Source organism: Bos indicus, chromosome 5, assembly GCF_029378745.1.
Source record: "Bos indicus isolate NIAB-ARS_2022 breed Sahiwal x Tharparkar chromosome 5, NIAB-ARS_B.indTharparkar_mat_pri_1.0, whole genome shotgun sequence".
Taxonomy (NCBI): Eukaryota; Metazoa; Chordata; class Mammalia; order Artiodactyla; family Bovidae; genus Bos; species Bos indicus.
This window is the reverse complement of record NC_091764.1, coordinates 72,326,234-72,348,395: the sequence shown is the minus strand read 5'-3', so window position 1 is coordinate 72,348,395 and position 22,162 is coordinate 72,326,234. Positions and strand designations below refer to the sequence as shown.

General features: G+C 45.6%; 1 protein-coding gene across 4 annotated transcripts in view; it reads left to right on the top strand.

Moving 5' to 3' along the window:
- LARGE1 (LARGE xylosyl- and glucuronyltransferase 1) overlaps positions 1-22,162 on the top strand; it is a 609,153-nt gene that overhangs the window by 104,445 nt on the left and 482,546 nt on the right. The gene's annotated exons all lie outside the window — the stretch shown is intronic.

Below are 22,162 nucleotides of genomic sequence, written 5' to 3'. Positions count from 1 at the left end.
TGCTGGAGTTGCCCTGGATGGCAGTATACTTTGAAAATGGAGGAGCCGAGATTTCCTAAAGGACAGCAGAGGGATACAGAGCTTGTGGCCAGAAAGCCTAAACTTCAAAAAAGTCATCTTGAGCATTTGTATATGTGCACTGTTTTTTAGCTCTGCCATGAATATTATAGAATATTAAACTGATGGTGAGCTTTGAGCTCACGTACCACAGGGAGGAGATAAAATGTGATGTGATGATGGGCCTGACAGAAATTGGCTGTTGTGATCAATACCTTTGGATTACAGAGACCACAGGGGCCTGTGTGAACTTTCAAGTTGCTTGCCATCTGGGATCAGGCTGCTGGTGAAATCGATGAGTCTAGTTCTCTTCAAACTGGTGGTCTTTGAAGTTGCTTTTGAACGTGGGGATAAATCAGTACATCAACATGTATTTATTGAACATGTACCACGTGCCCAAATATTTTCAGCACCAGTTCTTAGGATGACAATGGGGAACAGGAATGAGGAATAGTCTGCAGCCTTGGCTGGAATCCAGTTGTAGAGAGGATGCCCTCCTGGGGAGTGGTTGAGGGATCACAGAAAACAGAGCCCTAGATGTTGGGATGACCTGAATTCTCATCCACTGAGTTTGTGAGCCTTTGACAAGTTACTGGGTTGGCTGGTCCTTGGGTGTCTCATCCATTTAACAGCGGACTTCCCTGGTGGCTCAGATGGTAAAGAATCTGCCTGCAATGCGGAAGATCCAGGTTTAGTCAGTGGGTCAAGAAGATCCCCTGAAGAAGGGAATGGCTACCCCCTCCAGTATTCTTGCCTCCAGAATTCCATGGACAAAGGAACCTGGCGGCTACCGTTCATAGGGTCACAAAAGAGTCAGACACAACTTACCAACTAAACAACAACAATAGCAAATATTGTGAATGAGTGTGTGCACTCAAATATACCACCTGTATTTTTTTTTTATGAAAGATTTTCTCCTACTTTTTGCATTAAAAATGCTCTGACTGTTGAAGGACTGTTAAACATACACATGAACAAATTTTATAAACTGCACTCTCACCCTGCACTGTTCATTGACTGAACCCGGGAGCCCCACATTGGTATCTTCAGCCCCCCGTTCCCTTGTGCCCCACATTGAGTAGGAGGGGAAATGCCACGTATTCAGCAATTATGAACTGGCCCTTGTGTCATAGGGAGATCTGAATATTTGTGCCATTTGAGTAGGTATAGTAATACCCCCATTTTTATAGTTGTAAACTGTCCAAGGTCAAGTTAGTTAGGGAGCTGGGGTCTATACCTGCGAAGGCCCTTTGACCACCCACCCTGTTCTTGCTTCCTCCCTCCATCCTTCAGCTTCCCGGTCTGTCAGCTGTGGATAATGATTTTGTCCTGTCTTACTGCTGACCCCCTCAATAATATTGACCTAGCAGGAAGTTGTAAGGCATAACTAATAAAAATGACAGGGAAGCCTTCTGCCAATAGAAGGTGTGCTGCTGCTTGCTAATTCACGGAGGAGCCCAGCAGTGATGGGAGGGCAGATTTATTAGGCAGCTATTTATCTAGTGGATTTTTCCTGCCCTCAGTTCAATTAGGAAGCTGCATCTGGCTCCAGCAGCTCCATCCTCTATATTTTTGCTCTGTTACCTTCCGTGATCTCTCCATATGTGGATTTGGGGACTTCGCGACCACTCGACAGCACTGTTACTTTGGGAGTTGGGTTTGGGGATGCTGTGTTGGGTGTCCAGCCATGAAAGCTGTGGGGTCTGCCCCAGGGGTCTCCTGGTCTAGAGGGAGGGCACAGATGAGTAGGTGACCAGGAGCAGCAAGGGATGGTGAAGCTGGAGAAAGGCCCTGAACACAGCGCTGTGGAACACCTTACCTCTGAGTGAAGGAGAGGGAAGAGGCAGTCAGGGGGGCCTTCCACAAGGAGTGGCACTGGCAGAGTCTGAGCCAAGGGCCCTTGCAGGGGTCAGGAGCTTAAACTCTGGAGCCCACCGGCCCCTTTCTGGCTGGGAGACCTTGAAAGTGTTGTGAAAATGTTAGTTGCTCAGTTGTGTCTGACCCATAGACAGCTAGATGGATGGATGGATAGCTAGATAAGACATGCTGTGCTGGATTAGTTGCTCAGTCATATTCAACTCTTTGCAACCCCGTGGATGGCAGCCTGCCAGGCTCCTCTGTCCATGGAATTCTGGAGGCAAGAATACTGGAGTGGGTAGCCATTTCCTTCTCCAGAGGATCTTCCCAACCCAGGGATCAAACCCGGGTCTTTTGCATTGCAGGCTGATTCTTTACTGTCTGAGCCACCAGGGAATTGACTCTCTCTCTATGGCTGTAATACGGAAGTGGCGAGACTGTCATCATAGCATGACAGTAGGGCTGTCTTGAGCACTAAATGAATTTTTACATGCAGAAGGCTTACAACAGTAGGTGATACCTGAGTAGTTTAAGCATGAGTGTGTGTGGACCTGCGTGTTCCCAGCAGAGGCATCAGCACCTGCACGGGCTGGTGGTGAGAATGTATTTACTCAGGGCTGGGTGGGAGTTGGGGCTGGAGGCAGGTGTCAGGACACCCGTGTGACAGGCAAAGAGGGACCTACTGAGGCTTGGGTGTATATATTTGACATTGTGTGCGTATGTGTGTGTGTGTTTGTGGGTACATACACACCTGTGGCACTCACTCAGTGTCTTAACTCTAAGGACAGGTTGTGGTGAGTGAGGTCAAGTGGAGGAGGATGACCTGAGAAAAGGATGACAATCCATCACCATCGCCTTTCCAGGAGAGTATTCTGGAATTGGAGATGAGTGAGTGAGAGTCATGGAGGGGATATTAATTTGGGGGGCTAGAGAGGCCTGAACTAGAATCTTGGTCCCCAACATATCTATCTATCTGTTGCTCCATCTATCTAGCTACCACTCAATTAATCATCCATCACTCCATATGTTTATATCTATGCATGTTTTATCTATCTCTCTCCCCACCTCTATCCATCTATCTAGCTATCTAGCAGTCATCTATCTCTCTGTTTACTTATATCTCTCTGTGTTTTATAGCTGTCTATCTACCTACTTATCAATCATCCATCTCTCTATTTGTATCTATATATATCTTATCTAGGGGGCTTCCTAGATAAGAGAGCTTCCTAGATAAGAAAGCTTCCTCAGTTCAGTTCAGTCGCTCAGTCATGTCTGACTCTTTGCGACTCCATGAATCGCAGCACACCAGTGTTCCCTGTCCATCACCAACTCCCAGAGTTCACTCAGACTCACGTCCATCGAGTCAGTGATGCCATCCAGCCATCTCATCCTCTATCGTCCCCTTCTCCTCCTGCCCCCAATCCCTCCCAGCATCAGAGTTTTTTCCAATGAGTCAACTCTTTGCGTGAGGTAGCCAAAGTACTGGAGTTTCAGCTTTAGCATCATTCCTTCCAAAGAAATCCCAGGGCTGATCTCCTTCAGAATGGACTGATTGGATCTCCTTGCAGTCCAAGGGATTCTCAAGAGTCTTCTCCAACACCACCACCACCACAAAAGCATCAATTCTTCAGCACTCAGCCTTCTTCACAGTCCAACTCTCACATCCATACATGACCACTGGAAAAACCATAAACTTGACTAGACGGACATTTGTTGGCAAAGTAATGTCTCTGCTTTTGAATATGCTATCTAGGTTGGTCATAACTTTTCTTCCAAGGAGTAAGCGTCTTTTAATTTCATGGCTGCAATCACCATCTGCAGTGATTTTGCACCCCCCCCCCAAATAAAGTCTGACACTGTTTCCATTGTTTCCCCATCTATTTGCCATGAAGTGATGGGACCAGATGTCATGATCTTCGTTTTCTGAATGTTGAGTTTTAAGCCAGCTTTTTCACTCTCCTCTTTCACCTTCATCAAGAGGCTTTTTAGTTCCTCTTCACTTTCTGCCATAAGGGTGGTGTCATCTGCATATCTGAGGTTACTGATATTTCTCCCGGCAATCTTGATTCCAGCTTGTGCTTCTTCCAGCCCAACATTTCTCATGATGTAATCTGCATATAAGTTAAAGAAGCAGGGTGACAATATACAGCTTTGACGTACTCCTTTTCCTATTTGGAGCCAGTCTGTTGTTCCATGTCGAGTTCTAACTGTTGCTTCCTGAACTGCATACAAATTTCTCAAGAGGCAGGTCAGGTGATCTGGTATTCCCATCTCTTTCAGAATTTTCCACAGTTTATTGTGATCCACACAGTCAAAGGCTTTGACATAGTCAATAAAGCAGAAATAGATGTTTTTCTGGAACTCTCTTGCTTTTTCAATGATCCAGCGGATGTTGGCAATTTGGTCTCTAAAGCTTCCTAGATAAGCTCAAATCTTCAGCTGGTAAAGAATCTACCTGCAATGCAGGAGACTCCAGTTTGATCCCTGCATCAGGAATCCCTGGAGAAGGGATAGGCAACCCACTCCAGTATTCTTGGGCTTCCCTGGTAGCTCAGATAGTAAAGAATCCTCCTGCAATACAGGAGACCTGGGTTCAATTCCTGCATTGGGAAGATCCCCTGGAGGAGGGCATGGCAACCCAGTCCAGTATTCTTGCCTAGAGAACCCCCAGGGACAGAGGAGCCTGGTGGGCTACAGTCCATGGGGTTGCAAAGAGTTGAATATGACTGAGCAACCAAGCCAGCACAGCATGTCTTATCTAGCTATCCATCCATCCATCTAGCTATCAGTCATCCATCTCTGTATTATGTATGGTTTATCTATCTATATATCATCTATCTATCTGCCTATCAATTAGTCATCCATCTCTCTATTTATATTTATATATGTTCTCTCTCTCTCTTTCTCTCCTTCTCTCTCAAAACCAGAATACCTCTTGAGGATTAAGTCAGGAAGGAGAACCCAGATGCTGCCCCGCTCTGCTCTGAGATAGTTTTTCACTCTTCATTTCTTTCCCACGCAGACCACAGTGGGGCGTTGTCTGAGTCAAGCCTTGAGTTTCTATGTCTTAGACACTTTCTATTTGTGAAAACTGTGCAAGCGTCCAAAAGCCAGGCCATGCCTTTGTGTGCTCATTTAATGAGCAAATTGAATGCAAAAGAGGAAAAGTTTGGAGATAATTGGACTCAGGAGGGTTGCCTGCTTTTTGGGAGGTGATGAGCAGTTGATAGTCTCATAAGAAGTGCTTATGATGATCTGTACATGGTTCAGCAGCTGTATGCCTTCCTTTTGAAGCACCTCCGGGAGGTTTTCCCTTCACGATGAACCCTCCCCATTCTCTGCAGATGCTGAACTCGCAGGGCGGTGGTATAGACGGAAGCACACACATCTTCCAGCACCATCCCCTGTGGGAAGGATGGAGAAGGAGCTCAAATCTTCGCTGTAATCCTGTGTCGAGGCTTCATTTTTCACGGCCAGCCAGTCTCTTCCCTGAAGTCACAGCCCCAAGTGTGTGGGCCCCTGAGCTGGGTTGATGGACAGGTGCCTGCACTTTGCACTCTGCTCTGTTTCCAAGATCGTACCTCGGATGCAAAGAGTTCTGTTTGGTGGTTGTCGAAGCCACTGTCCAAAGCTGATCACTTACCCACATGTCTTAGAACAAATGAGGGCCACACAGTGCTTTTTCTCCAATGGCAGATTTGCCCGGCATGAAGAAAGAACATAATTGGAAAATGGGCAATATTCACATAGCAATTACTGTGCCTGTTAATGAGGTTTACATGAAGGCTTCCAGTGAATGGATGAAGAACAGTGAGTTTGGCATTCATGTTGAGCAGCTGGACAGCCTGATAAGGGAGCAGACGAGGGGGGCCTGGGCTTAGCCAAGGGGAGCAGGACCAAGAGAAACCCTCGCCTTGGCTCTCCCCTTGCTCAGTGCTGCCCTGGTCTCCTTACTGTCCTGGGAGAAACTGAGCCTGTTAGACTCCAACCTCCAGACTGCACCGCCCCAGCCAAGAGGGAGAGGAGCCAGTTTGGCTAGGTTGTGGGACCCCTCGGGCTATGCTCAAAGTGTAGCCAGTGGCAAACTATTAAATCTCCTTTTCTTGGTATTAGGACCTGTGGTAATTTGGGGGGACCACATGTCAGGGAAAGCATTATTACCATATTGAGTGTGAAGGTCTGAGCCTAAATCAAGGCTCTGTTAGTAACATCTGTGTAATTTGGCTGCAGGGAGCTGCGGTTTCCTCATCCATAGGAAAGTCAGTCTAATGGAAGTGAATGGTTTACATGACATGACGTTATGCATATGGTGGTTGCTGTTTCATTCAGTGTTCAGAGCAATAGAACCGATGGGAGCTGTAGATATAAGCAGATACAGATATACATATTCCCAGAGGCTTAGGTGTAAGGGATCAGCTCACATGACTATTGAGCCTGGCAAGTCTGAAGTTTATGGGGCAGCCAGCAGGCTGGGACCTCAGGCAGGAGAGAATGCTGCAGTCTGAAGGCAGAATTTCTTCTTCTCTGGGAAACCTCCACCTCAAGTTTTGCCCCAGAGGCCTTTGACTGATTGAATGAGGCCCACTCCCATCATTGAGGGTCCTCTCTTTTACTTAAAGTTATCTGACTGTAGATGTTGCCCGTGTCTATCTACAAAATACCTTCACAGGATTGCTGAGACTAGTGTTTGGTGAATACCTGGGGACTCTAGGCCAAGTTGACATCAAAGGAACCGTCACAGCCACTGTTGTTGTCATGGGCGAGCCAGAAACCAGGTGCTGTGTTTGGCCCCGTTGGAGGTGATTGGTAAACTGTCACTTCTGGCCTGACACACACCTGGTGTCTTAGCTCCAGGGACGGATTGTGGTGGATGAGGTTGGGTTGAGGAGGATGACTTGAGTGATTGAGGCACTTAGAGGAGGGTGACAGTCCGTCATACTAGCCTTTCGAGGAGAGCATCCTGAAATTGGAGATGATTGAATGAGAGTTAAACGTATGTCATCAAGAGGATATTAATTTTGGAGGTCAGACAGAGCTGACGTGGAATCTTGGCCTCAAGACATCTTTCCCACCCCACATTATGATCAGTAACTTAATCCTAATGATAGTTTTTTTTTTTGTTTGTTTGTTTGTTCTGTAAAATGGAAAAAAATCGTTATCTTTTAAGCTCATGGCAAGAGTTTTGAGTATATCTGATGTGATTTGAATACTCAGTAAATTTTTGTTTCCCTCTCTGTATCTGCTCAGTGTTCATGGGATATTTGTTTCAATCTTAAGATTTTCCTGTACGGGCTTTTAAATTGGGAGCATTACAGAATGCAGGGGAGTTAAACTGGAAATACCCATCAAAATGGGGAAGAGTATGTTGCTCAGCAGTGCCTGGGCTTACTGTGTTCTTAGTGAACATGCATTTCCCCATGAGCTTTTTGTTTGTTTGTTGGACAGGCTGGGCTGGGTCTTGGTTGCTGCATAGGCATTCTCTATGCAACGAGCATACGAGCGATGAGCGGGGGCTACTTTTCTCTGTGGTACATGGGCTTCTTACTATGGTGGCTTCACTTGTGGCAGAGCACAGATTCTAGAGCAGGCAGGCTTCCGTAGTTGTGGCACACGGGACCAGTAGTTGAGGCTCGTGGGCTCTGGAACTCTGGCTCAGTAGTTACGGTGCGTGGGCTTAGTTGCTCTGTAGCATGTGGGATCTGCCTGGACTGGGGATTGAACCAGTGTCCCCTTCATTGGCAGCTGAGTTCTTAACCACTAGGCCACCAGGGAAGCCGCCCTCCCCCCATACACACACACACACACACACAACATCTTTGAGCAGAAGATATAGAGTATCCTGAGCAGTGTTTTGTCATCTGAGTGGAGAGCTGAGATAGGTAGAGGTAGAGGACTGTTTCCTGATGATTGTGTTTACATGGGACCAGCAGCACATCACTGCCTCTGAAAATGAGTGCTCACTCTTCTCCATCCTTTTTCATGTGTCCCCTGGTCTCTTAGGCAAAAGGGGTCCTACATGCGAGATGTACCTTTTCTACCAAGATGTGTGTGGGTGGGGGACAGCACGGGCACCCTGTTCTGTTTCTGATCCTGGGATACTTGACTGTCAGGGGCTGAACAAAACAATCTATGTGATACTGGTTATATTTCTACAAGCTTGACATCCTTACCTGGGACAGCTCCTTAGAATGGCACTTCTTAACGCACTAGATGTTTCTGATAACACCCCTGCAATAGACTGGATGTCTGTGTCATCTCCCCTCCCCAGTCATTCATATGTTGAAATCTAGTCCCTAAAGAGGTGGTATTAGGAGGTGGGACCTTTGGAGTTAGTTATGATTAAATGAGAGCATAAAGATGGAACCCCCATGAATGGAATTAGTGCCCTTATAAGAGTCACCACCACCTGCTCTACCACTACTGACTCCAAAGAGTCGGACATGAGTGAAGCAGTCTACCTAGCACATATACATGTCGAGGGGGTGACACAGACATTCAGTGGTGCTGTTACAAACATCTCCTGCATTCAGAAGTGCCATTCTAAGAGGCAATAAGCTATCCCAAATAAGGATGTTAAGCTTTTGGAAATATACCCATATCACACCCAGATTTCAGACTCTCCAACCTCCAGAATTATGAGAAATAACTTATTTTTTTTATTAGCCAGTCAGTGTATGGTACTTTGTCATAGCTGCCTGAAGTGACTTAGGACAAGCACTGAAACCAAATCTAAACTAATAGCCTGAATTTATATGCTAACTTGGTACCACCTAGTGGGAAGAAAAACCAGAAAGCCACCAGAACCAATCACAATAAATATACCTGTACTTTGTCTTCTTCTTTCTTTGTCTCCTTGAGGAAGCCATGAATTCCTTGAAGGACAGCTGGTTTTCTTTTCATCTCCATGCTTCACTGTCTGGGGTCTGGAGTGCTGTCACGGCCGAGTTCATGTTTGTGGATGAGTGAACAAACTGTGAAGGAACATCCTGATCAGTGTTGTGTTCTTGGCCTGGACAGCTGTTGAGGTCTAACTGTGTTTATGGAATGAATTACTCTACACAAAGGGAAACTCAGCAATGGACCAGCATCCTAAGGGGATATCTCAGAGGATCTGTTAGATGGATGGACCATCTGTGCCCTGGCCATGTGGATCAAAGATGAACATGTGATTGAGTGAGGTCTTAGCAATGACAACCAACCCTGGCTGGAATGTGCAATGGAACGCTCTGGTTTGAGTCCTGGTTTCCCTTGGGGACTTGAGTGGATGGAAATGACATTGTGTTACAGAGAGCCATCACTTGGGCAAACATCTGGGGGATGTAATGACAAGGGAAAGACAATACATGCCCAAAAGAGCCTTGTCCAAAACGAAACTGTCTGTCACAAGCTATGGGCAGGTGAGTTACTCTTTTGGAATCTTAGGAAGGCAGAGTAGGGCAAGCATGATTCCCAGTACCTTCAGAGCTTGCTGGAGCTTATTAGCATGGCTGTGATCTCATGAACAGGTTCTCTGGGGCCTCTGTTCCTGGAGCATCAGATATTAAATCCTCTTGAGGAAGAAAAGAAATGAGTTTTTAAGGTCTATATTTACATGTGTTAATTGTCTTCTGCACTGGTCCACTAGATTAAACCTATCAAAACAAATTTTTCAAATCTCTTTTAGTGGCATCATTATGTCCCCAAGGTTGACATCTCAGAGTCATCCTTAGAAACATATTCTCTCTACAGTTTTCCCTCTCCTTGCCCCTGTCTTGCTTAGGTCATCAGGTTGAGCTTTAGACCAGGTAGTCCATTCCCTCCTGGTGTTGCTGGCAAGTCTTTTCACCTCCATCTGTCACGGCCTTGGGCAGGGTTCCCATCCTCTCTGACCTGGAGTGTTGTACTAGCCTGGTGTCCTCCTCCCTTTGTCTTCTAATCCATCATTCTCCTGCTGCCACAGTGGTTTTTCTAAAGCTCAGAGCAGCTCATGCAGCCCCTGCTTAAGCCTCCTTGGTCACTCCTCATTGCCTCTAGAAAAAGTCCAAACAGCTTAATAGGATGTATAAATCTGTTCCCAGGCGGGGTCCTTCCTGGCCTTGGGCCCTACCTCTATACATCAGATCTCAACTTCCCCACTCTCTAGATCTGACATATTCTCCCATGTTTCCAAGATTTGGAGATTCTTTTTCCCTCTTGGAAAGCATATTAACTTTTTCTGCCTGTCAGACACCTCCTTATCCTTCAAGACTTCAGGTTTTGTTGGTAGAACTGAATTGCAGGCAAATGATGACTCAGAAGGTGCTGAGACTGGCAGGCTTCTGTGAAATGCATGGCTTTCTTTTCGTGGAAATTCTCTCCAGCTCAAGCCAGCAGTGCTGCACAAGGGAGCCTGGTTTGTTCATGCCTTTACTCGCTCTGCTAAATTGTGTTTTATTAATGTGTGTGATTGTACTGATGTTCGGGCTACTGTGCTAATGGCTGATAATTGCCTTAATGAGATATTTGTGAGAAATACAGTAATACCAGGAGGAATGAAAGCAGTCCCACCACAGCTGGTGATGGAACAGCCCTTTGGCTGACTTCAGGGAGGAACAGCTCGTAGGATTCTGGCAGTTAGAAGAAGGAAGAGCTCCAAGTTCCCCACTTATTTTGAATGCCCAAGTTACCCAACTTCCACTCAAAAGTTAACCACGCACATGTCAGGAGAGCACATGATGCTGGGCAGCACATCTCAGAGGCAGATGATAATCAGAGTTTTCCCCATACTGTGTGTCCATCCAAGTTCAGTCTCCTGGGGCTCCGTTCCGTGCTGTTTTCACCATGGGATCCAGGATGGTGAGGCCACCCCATCAAGACTATTGTTGGTCATCTTAGCAGAGAGAGGAAGGCACACAACTGGTTCTTAAAGCTTCCTCTTCATCACTTGTGTTCTTATTTCATCGGCCAGAGTAAGTCATGTAGCTGTGCCTGGGCAGAGCAGTTCTGTCCTGATGTACTCAGAGCCTGACGATGGTATTGTGAACAGCCTGAGGGTCCCTGAAGCACAGTATAGTGGATTGTGAAATTCCTGTTGTCACATCCTCGGAGAAATACAATCCCCGTGCACACATCACCATTTGGACTGCATCTGTCTCTAGTATCAGATCTTAAGCATCCTTGGGATGGGGAGATTTCTGGGTCTTATTTACATTTGATCCCAGAGTTGTGCAAAGTGCCTCCTTCAAGATTTGTAAACACTCAGCAAATAATAGTTGATTAAATTTATATGTGACTGAAGAAGGCGTGTCATCTGGATTCCCACCCCCCTCTCACACACACTTATTTGTGTCAAGCACCGTTGTGACAGGTGGGGAGGGTTTGTGTGTGTTCTCTTGCTGACTTCTCCCAGCTCTCTGGCAAGTCTTCACCCTTCTTATTTCGGATAAGGAGATGAAGAAACTTAAAGAGCAGGAACTTAAAAATTTAATACGTGGTTGTAAACACAAAAGCTTACTAAGTAAGCACTTACTATGCACTGGTCCCTATTGTAAGCACTTCTTATGGATTAACTTATTCACTTCCCAACAGTTCTGTGAAGAAGATGGCTATCATCCTGGTTTTGCAGATGATGAAACTGAGCGCAGAGAAGTTGAGAAGGTTAGCCAAGGTCACACGCTTGGAAGTGGCAGAGCTGGGATTTTTATCCAGGCAAGCTCTCTCCAAGGCTTTGCTCTTTATAACTCTCTGTGGTCTCACCTGCTGTGCCAAACTACTGATCACACTGGGTTTTTGGGAGCTGCACAGTTTGAAAATGCAAGGGAGAAGATTTGAGGTCAGCTCTGAGTCTCATTGACTCCCTTTGAGCAGGGCAGTCGGTATCCCTGACAAGTTTCAGGGGCCTGAGTACTGCTCTGGGGACCAGAATGTAAAGATAAATAAGCTCACTTCCCATTTTCAAGGAGTTTATAGTTGGGGAGATGTCATGTTACAGATAATTTCAATGTAATGACATAGCCACGTTCTTGGAAAGTGTTCAAGAAGCTATTTGTTTTCGTCCAATATGTGATTACGTAAAGAGGTGTTTTTGCTGAAGGTCCAGTAAGCACTGCATCTAGAAAACACCAGGTTCATTTGTACAGCTCCAGACTGTCCTGAAGGCCAGACTCAGACTCTGGGCCATTCGAACATGTGTGTATAGCCAGGTTTGCTGCCGCCATCTCTGGATTTGGTTTCACAGTTACGTCTGATCCTCTCAACTCCTTCAGGGAGCCTTGCTTCAATCTGCTTTTGCTTATTTCTTCTTCTTCTGGATGATGTGACCCTTTATTCATTCATTCATTCATTCTACTTGTCCATCTGTTCATTCACTTAACAGACACTTAAAAATTTACCTACTTGTTTTGTTTTTGTATTTTTGTGTGTTTTTTTTGACCAGGCACAACTTCTTGGCACAGGAAATACAAGTGGTGAATAACACAAAGACTTGTCATAAGCTTAAATTCTACTGAGAGACAGTGAAAGAAGTCAGACACTAGAAAGGTCCCATATTGTATCATCCCATTTATGTGAACCATCCAGAATAGTTCATCTCTAGAGACAAAAATCCAAGTTGATCATGATCAAGGTTTGCTGGGGAAGGGGGCAGAGAGGGGATGGGGAGAAACTGCCTAGTGTATAGGGGTTTATTTGGAGTGATGGAACTGCTTTGAAAATAGATAGAGATGCTGGGTGCACAGCACTGTGAGTGCACTAAATGGTGGTGGATGGATAGTTCACTTTAAAATAGTTAATTTTGTGGTATGTTGCATTTCACTTTGATAAATTTATTTAAATGGTAAAAAAAAAATTCTAGGGAGGAAAGATGGACATTAAACAATGCTCACAGTGATAGTGAATGTTTCAGCATATAAGAAAGGAAAGGTAAGGGAAATAGGACATGATGTGGTGGGGGGTGATGGGCTGTCATTTTACATAGGCATGTATTAGGGGACAGCTGAGGGATCCTGAAGGAGGTGGGGGAAAGAACATCCCAGGCAGAGGGCATAGCAAGGCAAAGGGCTAAAGAGAGTGTGGCCATGTGACGGAGTCCAAACTCATACTGCTTGCTGTACAATACACCAGTGAATCAAGAGATGAAGGGCTGAACAAGAAATAGCAACTTTATTCAGAAAGTCTGTTGATCAAGAATGTGGTGGACTAGTGTCCCAAAGAACTGTCATCTGAATTAGAATTCAGGCTTCTTTTATACAAAAAGGGGAAGGGGTGCGAGAAGTCTTTGTTCTTGAAGCTGTCCACCTAGGTCTGGTCACAATGTTCACATAAACCTCCAGCAAGACAAATGTTATTCTCTGTTCTGCAAGTGTTTGTCTCTGTATGAATGAAAAGTGTTACACCTCTAAAGGTCAGAGCCCAGAGAATAGGCTGTCTTGTATATTTTGGGGTATAGACAGCGTTCTTAACTTTATAGCAAATGCAATAGTATACCAAAGTTAAAGAAACAGCTCCAGTATGGAGTCATATTTGTTCTTCCCTATTATAGCCATTGTAGTCTAGAAACAGGCTGAGTGAGGAGGAGGGTGAGACAGCACTTCCTCTGTCCCCCAGGTGCCTTTGTACAAATGAGAAAGACAGCTCCTTGGAGGTACAGCCTGAGGCCAGGGCCCATGAGAGGGGTGGGTTGGATTTTCACCTATCCTGTCCGCTCCCCTTATTCAGGGCACGTTGAGCTTGTGTCACATGGTGGCCCTGCTAAGAGCTGAGGTCAGACAGGGAAAATCACATGTAGGGTGTTTACTCGAAGTTAAATGGAGTAAGAGAACCACTGGAGGGCTCCCAGCAGGGTAGAGATGACCCGCTTGCTTTTCAAAAGAACTCCTCTGATTCCAAGGGTCAAGGAAGCAATATAGTTAGGAAACAGGGACAGTAATTCAGGCAAGAGATGCTGCTGGCTTGGACCAGAATTGCAGTAGCAATAGTGGTGGGAAGTAATCAGAATCTGGATGTGCTTTCAAGACTGGTTCAATACTTTGGCTGTGCCAACTAACAGAAAGCAAGGAGTCAGTGGTGAATCTAGTTTCTCACTGAGCAGCAATTAATAGAAGAAATGGGGGAGACTTCCATTTTCTGTAATGGGAAAGATCATAGGGATAACCAATTTGGAAGAGGATATTAGTAGTTTGGTTTTAGTCTTATGGAATTAGCAATGCTTTTCAGGTGGATAGCTGCGTGAAGACACTGGGCTGGCAGGTGGCTGGCTACGAGCCTGGGGTTCTAGAGCAAACTTGGGCTGGGAGATAGAGTTTGGGAGTTGCCGGCATTTGGGTGGCATTTCAGGCCATAAGCCTGGCTGAGATTGGTAAGAGAATGAGTGAGAGCAGAGAAGGGGAGCCTGAACTTGGCTGCTCTCTCTTCGTGCCCTGGAAAAATAAAATCTGGGCTGCACTGGGAACACTGGGGGCCAGTTCAGTTATTTTTAAAAACAGATTTCCTTTTTTTTTTTTTTTTTTAAGCAAAGAGTTACAGCCTTACTCCCAGGGGAAAATAAAAGTAGGTTGTTCATGGTATCAAAACCACACAAATACAGCTGGCTCTCTGCAGAGCTTTCCCTGGGAAGCAGTGCCCAGGTATGTGCATGGTAAGTGTTTATTGTACTGAACAGCAGTGAGTGGGGCTGTGGGTTCTTACAGCCATCTTTCTCATACGCGTGTCCCTAGCAACTAACAAATCATCTGAAGTCAGAGGTGCCAAATACATGTTTAGGGCTCCCGAGGTGGCACTAGTGGTAAAGAATCTGCCTGGCAATGAAGGAGATCCAAAAGACGTGGGTTTGATCCCTGGGTTGGGAAGATCCCTAGAGTAGGAAATGGCAACCCACTCCAGTATTATTGCCTGGAAATTTCCATGGACAGAGGAACCTGGAGGGCAGAGGCTGCAAAGAGTTGGACACAACTGAACACACACACACAAATATGTGTTTGAAGAATGAATGGAGGGATGGCCTTTGCCCTCTGTGTTTGGAGACCAAGATAGAAGGACCCAGTTTTATTATTTTATTGTTAATTTGTGGTTTGAACCAAAGAGGCTTGTCTATACCTTGGTTGTTGGAGATAAGGTCCATCTGCATGGGTTGAAGTTTCAGAAATATTGCACACAGGGCTCTTAGGCAATTGCCAAAGAGAAATCCCAAACTGTTATGAACAAAGGCAGCATTGTTGGAATCAGTGAATGACTTCCCAAGAAGACTACTCTGGCCAAAATTCATTTGTGTGTACCCCCTCTGGAGAAGAAGTTGACTTAATGAGCCTGACCACTATCTGTAGAAAGCCATTGGCTTGAGGCTAGGGATCAAGGGATCCCACCTTTCCTAAAGCTCAGAAGAGTGACTTCCTGTGCCTACACCATTTGTATAGACAGTATCGTTCATGCTGAACACTTCTTTCCTTCTGCATGTCCAGGCTTTTAGTACATGTTAGGCAAAGGATGCTTAGCTGCGAGTCCCCAGTGGAAACACTGGATGCTGAGTTTCCAAGGAGTTTCCCCTGTGGACCATGTCATATGTGTGGTCACAGCTCATTGCTGGGTGAATTAGGTGCATCCTGGGTGACTCCACTGGGAGGGGACCCTCAAAGCTTATGCCTGGTTTCCTCAGATTTAACCCCACTTTCCTTTACCCTTTGCTGATTCTACTTTGTGTCCTTTAGCTGTAAGAAGTCATAGTCATGAGTATGCATGGGTTTGTGCTAGGTGTGTGAGTCCGGCTGGAGAGTCATGGAACCTGAGGGCTCTGACACCCCCATCCCCTTTTCTTTTTGTTTGCTTTATTAAACCATCAGTCATATTACGTTATAGACCACTTAATGCCGTTAGCATCTCCTGGGTTCTCACTCTATGCATAACACATCATAAAATGGGCAGCTCTCCAGGTGAGTTTAACTTTAGAAACTGACTCACATCCTAACATGCTTCCATGGGTGACTTGTTCTCGAGCCATTTCTGCATATGGTGCGCCGTGTAAACTATAGAAGTGATAGATGTAGACAAATACAATCTCAATTTGAGGGAGAAAATGTAAGTTCTGTAAAAGCAGAATTCCCTGAACTTTGGGGAAATGAAGTTCTCTGCCACTTCTCTGATGTAACAGTAGCTTTTATTGAAGAGAGGCGTTATGATTCTTGTCTCGAGGGAGATACAGAAGTGACTGTAAGGCATTAGTAGAATTGGATGATTTGGAGAAAGAATACTTTGCTTTTCCCTGGCATCCCTTACTCTTCTTTCAATTTTTATCCGTCTGTCCATCCATCTACCCATCTTCCTATCCATCCACTTACCTGTTCACCCAGCCATCCAGTGTTGCCAGGCAACTTGTTCCATTACTGAACATTGATTATGTCCCAGGCACTGAGGTACAAGAGAGCTGACTGGGGTCCCTGCTCTCCTGTGTATGGCCTGGGGTAGGGAGATGTGGAAACAAATACTTCCAGGTGGAAAGTAACAGGCATCCTACCATGTGTCCTGGGAGATTATCCAAACAAGGGCACCAGCGCTGGGCTGTTCTCTGTCCCCACCTTCATGGTCATTTAAGCAAAGTAAAGGGAAGACAGCCTCCTCTTGTGGGAGTTCCCCAAAGGTTAATTTAAAATACTCTTTTCATTTGGCATTAAGCTGGCACAGAGCCACCCATTAGTACACAGCTAAGGACACAGCTGTGTCCTAAGGCAAATGGAGATTACCCTTCCTCACCTGCCAGTGGGAATCAAAGGACACACTCACACTGAGTGGTTTGGAACATTCAGCAGGGCCTAAGAACTTTTCTCTAAATGCTCAGGCGTCCAAAGCCCCCCTTTCTTGTGCCTCCTTTGCAATGCTGAGCTCTTTGAAATGGGAACAGTGGTAATGGAGTCTGCAGTTGTGAGGGGAAGAAGCCAAATTATAGATTTTATTTTGGCTTTGCCTTGGGTCACAATTCCTTTTGTTTCTGATTTACCTTTTGTTTGAGAAACTTGGCCCAATTTATGTATTCAGGGCATTCTTTAGTCATCTCTGCCTCCACCAGGTCTTTCCTTTGCACAGATGTTTGTTCACCTGCATTTTTTTCATAGTTAATTATCCGGCATTTGCTGTCAGGATTTTCCCAAGGTCGTCTGAGCAAACGAAGGTATTACACATTTTCTAATAATAGTACTAATAATAACAGCAAGCACTGTGTGTTGGGTACTGTGTAAGTGCTTTATATAGTTCAACTCTGCATTCTTAAAATAACTCATTAAGTAGGTGCTATAATTACTCTCCCCATTTTACATGTGAGGAAACTGAGTCATAGGAGGGTTAAGGATTGACTCAAGTGTCTTTACTAATTTGGGGTTAAAAAAGAGGGGGAGGGGGACACGCAAGTCACAACTCATAAACAAAAAGGATACATTGGGCTTAATCAAAATTTAAAATGCTGTTTTGGCAGAGGAGTCTGTTAAGAGGAAAAAAAGATATTGAGAGACTTCCTTGGTGGTTCAGTGGTTAAGACTCTATGCTCCCAATGCAGGGGACCCAGGTTTGATCCCTGCTCAGGGAACTAAGATCCCACATGCTGCAACTAGAGAAGCCCATGGGCTGCAATGAAGACCCAGCATTGCCAAAATAAAAAACAGTAACAGTAAAACAAGATAAGCCACTGACTGACCGGCTGATCTTCAGGCCAAGATTGACCAGGGCACAGACTGTCTCAGGCGTGTTTCCAGGCTGTGTTCTCTTCCCTCAACCACTGTGGGTTCTACAATCATCAGAGCAACTCAGACCCCATGCAGACCCTGAGTCAGTCACTGGCATGGGGGCTTTAATTACACTGAATGCAACCAACCAGAAGACCTGAGGTGATGAACCCCCCTCCAAACCCAAAGGGCTAGGTCATGGGGACCTTTTGGGAGGTGGGGAGAGGAGCAAATGCCTGGGAGGTAAAGCGGGTGGATGACAAGTTTCAGAGGCCTCAGGTCACCTGCACAAGGCAAGGTGGGGCTATGAGGGCTCCTTCCGAGAAGGCGATGGTAGCTGAGGGACTGAAGGCACAGCTGGGAAGGTGGATGGCCGGGATGCGAGGGGTGTCCTTCCCTCCCATTCATCCACCTACTTCCACATTTACTTGAAATCCAGTCACCCACTTATGCACCCACCCACTCCATCTGTTTCTTTTTCTAAAAAATGTATTCTTTAAATTTATTTTTTATTTTGTCTGCAATTTTTAAAGGTTACTTCCATTTATGATTGTTATGCAGTGTTGGCTGTATTCCCCCAGTTGTACAGTACATCCTTGAGCCTGTTGTACACCCAGGAGTTTGTACCTCTCACTCCCCACCCCTAGATTGCCCCCTCCCTGCCACTGGCAACTGCTAGTCTGTTCTCCATATTTGTGAGTCTGCTGCTGCTTTGTTATCATTGCTAGTCTGTTGTATTTAGATGCCACATATCAGCAGTATCATATAGGATTTATCCTTCTCTGTCTGACTTGTCTCACTTAGCATAGTGTCGTCCAAGTCCATCCTCCTGTGCTTAACCCCGTGCTCAGTCACTAAGTCGTGTCTGACTCTTTGTGACTCCATGGACTGTAGCTTACCTACCAGGCTCCTCTGTCCATGGAATTTTCCAGGCAAGAATACTGCATTGGGTTGCCATTTTCTTCTCCAGGGGATCTTCTCGACTTGGGGGTCGAACCCATGTCTCCTGCATTGGCAGGTAGATTCTTTATCACTGCGCCACCTGGGAAGCCCCAAGTCTGTCCATGTTGCTGCATGTGGCAAAATTTCATTCTTTTCTGTGGCTGAGTAGTATTCCATTGAATATAACCCATCTGTTTCTCATGTTTTTTGTAGGGTTTCACTTTAATGAGCACCTTTTGAAATGCTCTTAGAAGAACCCAAGTCTTATCATGTCACTTTTAAGGTAGAAACACCTCTCCTCTTCCTTCGAGGATTTTGCTATTTTCATATATAATGTATACTTAAACGTCACAAAATCCCTATGAGATAGGTATAATTTTTTATCACATTTTACAGATGAGGAAACAGGTCCAGAGATGCCAGTTGAATTGCATAAAATCACACACCCTGTGGGTGGCAGAGGCAGGATTTGAACCTAGGCAGTGTGCCTCCAGAGTCTACACTCAATCATTATATCTACTGTGTTTACAACACACACACACACACACACACACACACACACACACATATGAACACACACACACATATTTGTATACCTCCATATACATATGTCCATTAATCTGCCAGAATCAAATTGGTAACATCTATGTAAACAGAAATATAAGTAAGTAGCAGTGATTGTTATCACTAAGAGTTCACCAAATATATACTGTACGCCAGGCATTCTGCTCATTGCTTTACTTACATTATTCCACGCTGAGCTTTCAGTAGTCTTACAGGTTGCTACTATTGTGTCATCCCACTTTTTAGATGAAGATATGTGAGGCTGAGAGATTCATTCATTTCTGCTGGGTGACACAGTTGATAAAAATGGAACCAGAATCTCTTTGGGGATCAGTTCTCTTCAAACAGGACCCGCAGCAATGATGACCACTCACTGAGTCCTAGTCCATGCTTAGAGATGAGGAAGACCACTCATGGAGTCCTGTTCTGTGCTAGGGACTAGGAAGACCACTCGCTGAGCCCTAGTCCATGCTAGAGATGGGGAAGCCACTCCTAACATCATCATATGTCCATCACCTTCTGGTATTTGGTTTCTGTGAATGGAGCTCCTTTTCACTCTAGAGATGGTCTCACTTTGGGTGATTGAGTCTGTCTGCTGCACAGATGAGGACACTTGAGTTTAGAGAACTTGTGTGAGTTGCCCATGGCTACATAGCAGTGAAAGGGCAAGTTGGCTTTGAAATATCTGCCCGAAAAGCCAAGAGGATCAGCTGTCATAGCCACTGGTTCCTGTGAGATCTGCTGCCTCCTTGCTTCTCCTGAGAGCAGTATTGGCTGGAAAAGTTAGGTCTGTGGACAGACACCCCATGCTCTAGCCCGAGTCTCCAAGGCCTCCTGGAACTACTGGTGCCTGAGATGCCACGGCTTTGGCCCCCCTCCCCTCTTTCACCCTCCTTTCCCTCCCTCCTTCCTTCCTTCCCACCAGACACCATCTTTTGTGGTCCACTATCTGGTAAAAAACACAGTGTCCTTCAGCATTTGCAAATTATCCACAAATTATATGCACAGATGCATGGGGTCCTGCCAACTACTTCACGGACTTGAATGCAGGTCTTGGGAAGATTGTGGATTTGGGAGTTTAGGAGAGTGAGCATCTCGTCAAGCATAGACTTATCTTCATGCCTTTGGCCTTACAGTATCCACACCCAGGTTATTCTTTATTTTGCTTGCAGTTGGAGGAGAGAGAGCCCCTACAGAAAACTTGGAAATTAAACACATTCTTTTGCAAAAAAAAAAAAAAGAACAAACCCAAAATGCAGAAGAAAACAAAAGAAGAGCTACCTCTATCTGTTCTGTTTTTGTTAGTTTTTCTTTATTTTCAGATCTGTTTGCATGAAAGCAAGAAATTCCTTCACCTTTTTTTATGATTATAACAGAGAGGCAAGAAAAAGACAGATTTTTGAGGAAAAGAGGGGGCTGGCCTTATTTAAATAAGCAGAAGCCTGCCTGGAGGAGGAAGGAAGGCAAACCTCCCAGGTGGGTTAGGAGAGGAGCTAGGGAACGTTCTCTGTAGGAGGAAGTTTCCCTGAGTTCTTGAGGGGTGGCAGGGGGTACTCGGAAATTGACAGCTGCTGTCCATATCTTTGTAGCTCAGATGGTACAGAATCTGCCTGCAACGTAGGAGATCTAGGTTTGATCCCTGGGTTGGGAAGATCCCCTGGAGAAGGAAACGGCAACCTACTCCAGTATTCTTACCTGAAGAATCCCATGGACAGAGGATCCTGGCGGACTGCAGTCCATGGGGTTGCAAAGAGTCGGACACAACTGAGTGACTAACACTACTACTACTACATTCATATTCTGGAAGGAAAGTCTTGCTCCTGAGAGAAGGGGAATTCTTCTCTCCTCACTCACAACCAGTGCTGGGTTTCAGGTTTGCAGGTGGGGACTGGGCAGTGGAGGCTTTCATTTCCTACAGTGAAATTGTAATAAAATGAAACCAAAGTCCTAATTCAAATAAAGATGGGGGAGCTGTTGGGAGCAGCTGTTCCCTGGTTGGGAGGGTCCTTTCTGCTCAGTTGTGGGGATGCCAGGCAGGAGCTGAGATCTCTGGTGTTCTTCCTCCTCTAAAATTGGAGAAGGCCAGTGTCCCCTACCAGATACAGGGCAGTTGGCTGTTTACTTTCTTCCCCAGCTGTTGCAGTTTTGGAAATTGGCAGTCCTGGAGCAATCCAGAATGGTGAGAGAGTGAAATTTCAAACTTCTGGGACATGTTTCCAAGTCTTTTTCAGATCACTAATGTGAGTGATGATGTCCCATGGAAAACCTGTCTTGGAGACGCCTTGGGAGTGCAGTGGGCATCTCCGAAATCAGGAAGGCATGGTGTGTGATGGCCCAACCAGTCACGGACCTCCCTTCTCTGAATGCACATGGGGGTCTTTGTTGTTTTTGTGAAAAATCATTTGTGGATGTTGAATAAAATAGTACTAGATGGTCAGTAATATGGTTCCTTCTGCCTCTCACCCTATGTGGCCCCTGCCCTCCTTTTCCTTTCTTTGTTTTTTTCAGGGGTGGTGTTTGGGGAAAACTCTTGGGCCCCTCAGAAAGGGAAGTCTGTGTTCCCCTGGGAGTCAGGTGTGTTGGGTAGCAAAGGGAGTGAGGGAGACTGGTGTGAACAGTGGGGCAGGGGCTCTTCCTAAGGAGGGACAGTCTGGAAGCCTGTATTTTTGGTGTGTGTACTTTTTATAATTTTTATTGGAAGATAGTTGATTTGCAGTGTTGTGCTATTTGTATACAGTACAGTTGATTCAGTTATACATAAACTCATACCCACTGTTTTTTCGATTCTGTTCCCATGTAAGTCATCACAGACTGAGCAGAGTTCCCTGTGCGGTACAGTAGGTCCTTATTTTTGTTGTTGTTCAGTTGCTCCGGAGAAGGCAATGGCACCCCACTCCAGTACTCTTGCCTGGAAAATCCCATGGATGGAGGAACCTGGTAGGCTGCAGTCCATAGGGTCGCTAAGAGTCAGACATGACTGAGCGACTTCACTTTCACTTTCATGCATTGGAGAAGGAAATGGCAACCCACTCCAGTGTTCTTGCCTGGAGAATCCCAGGGATGAGGGAGCCTGGTGGGCTGGC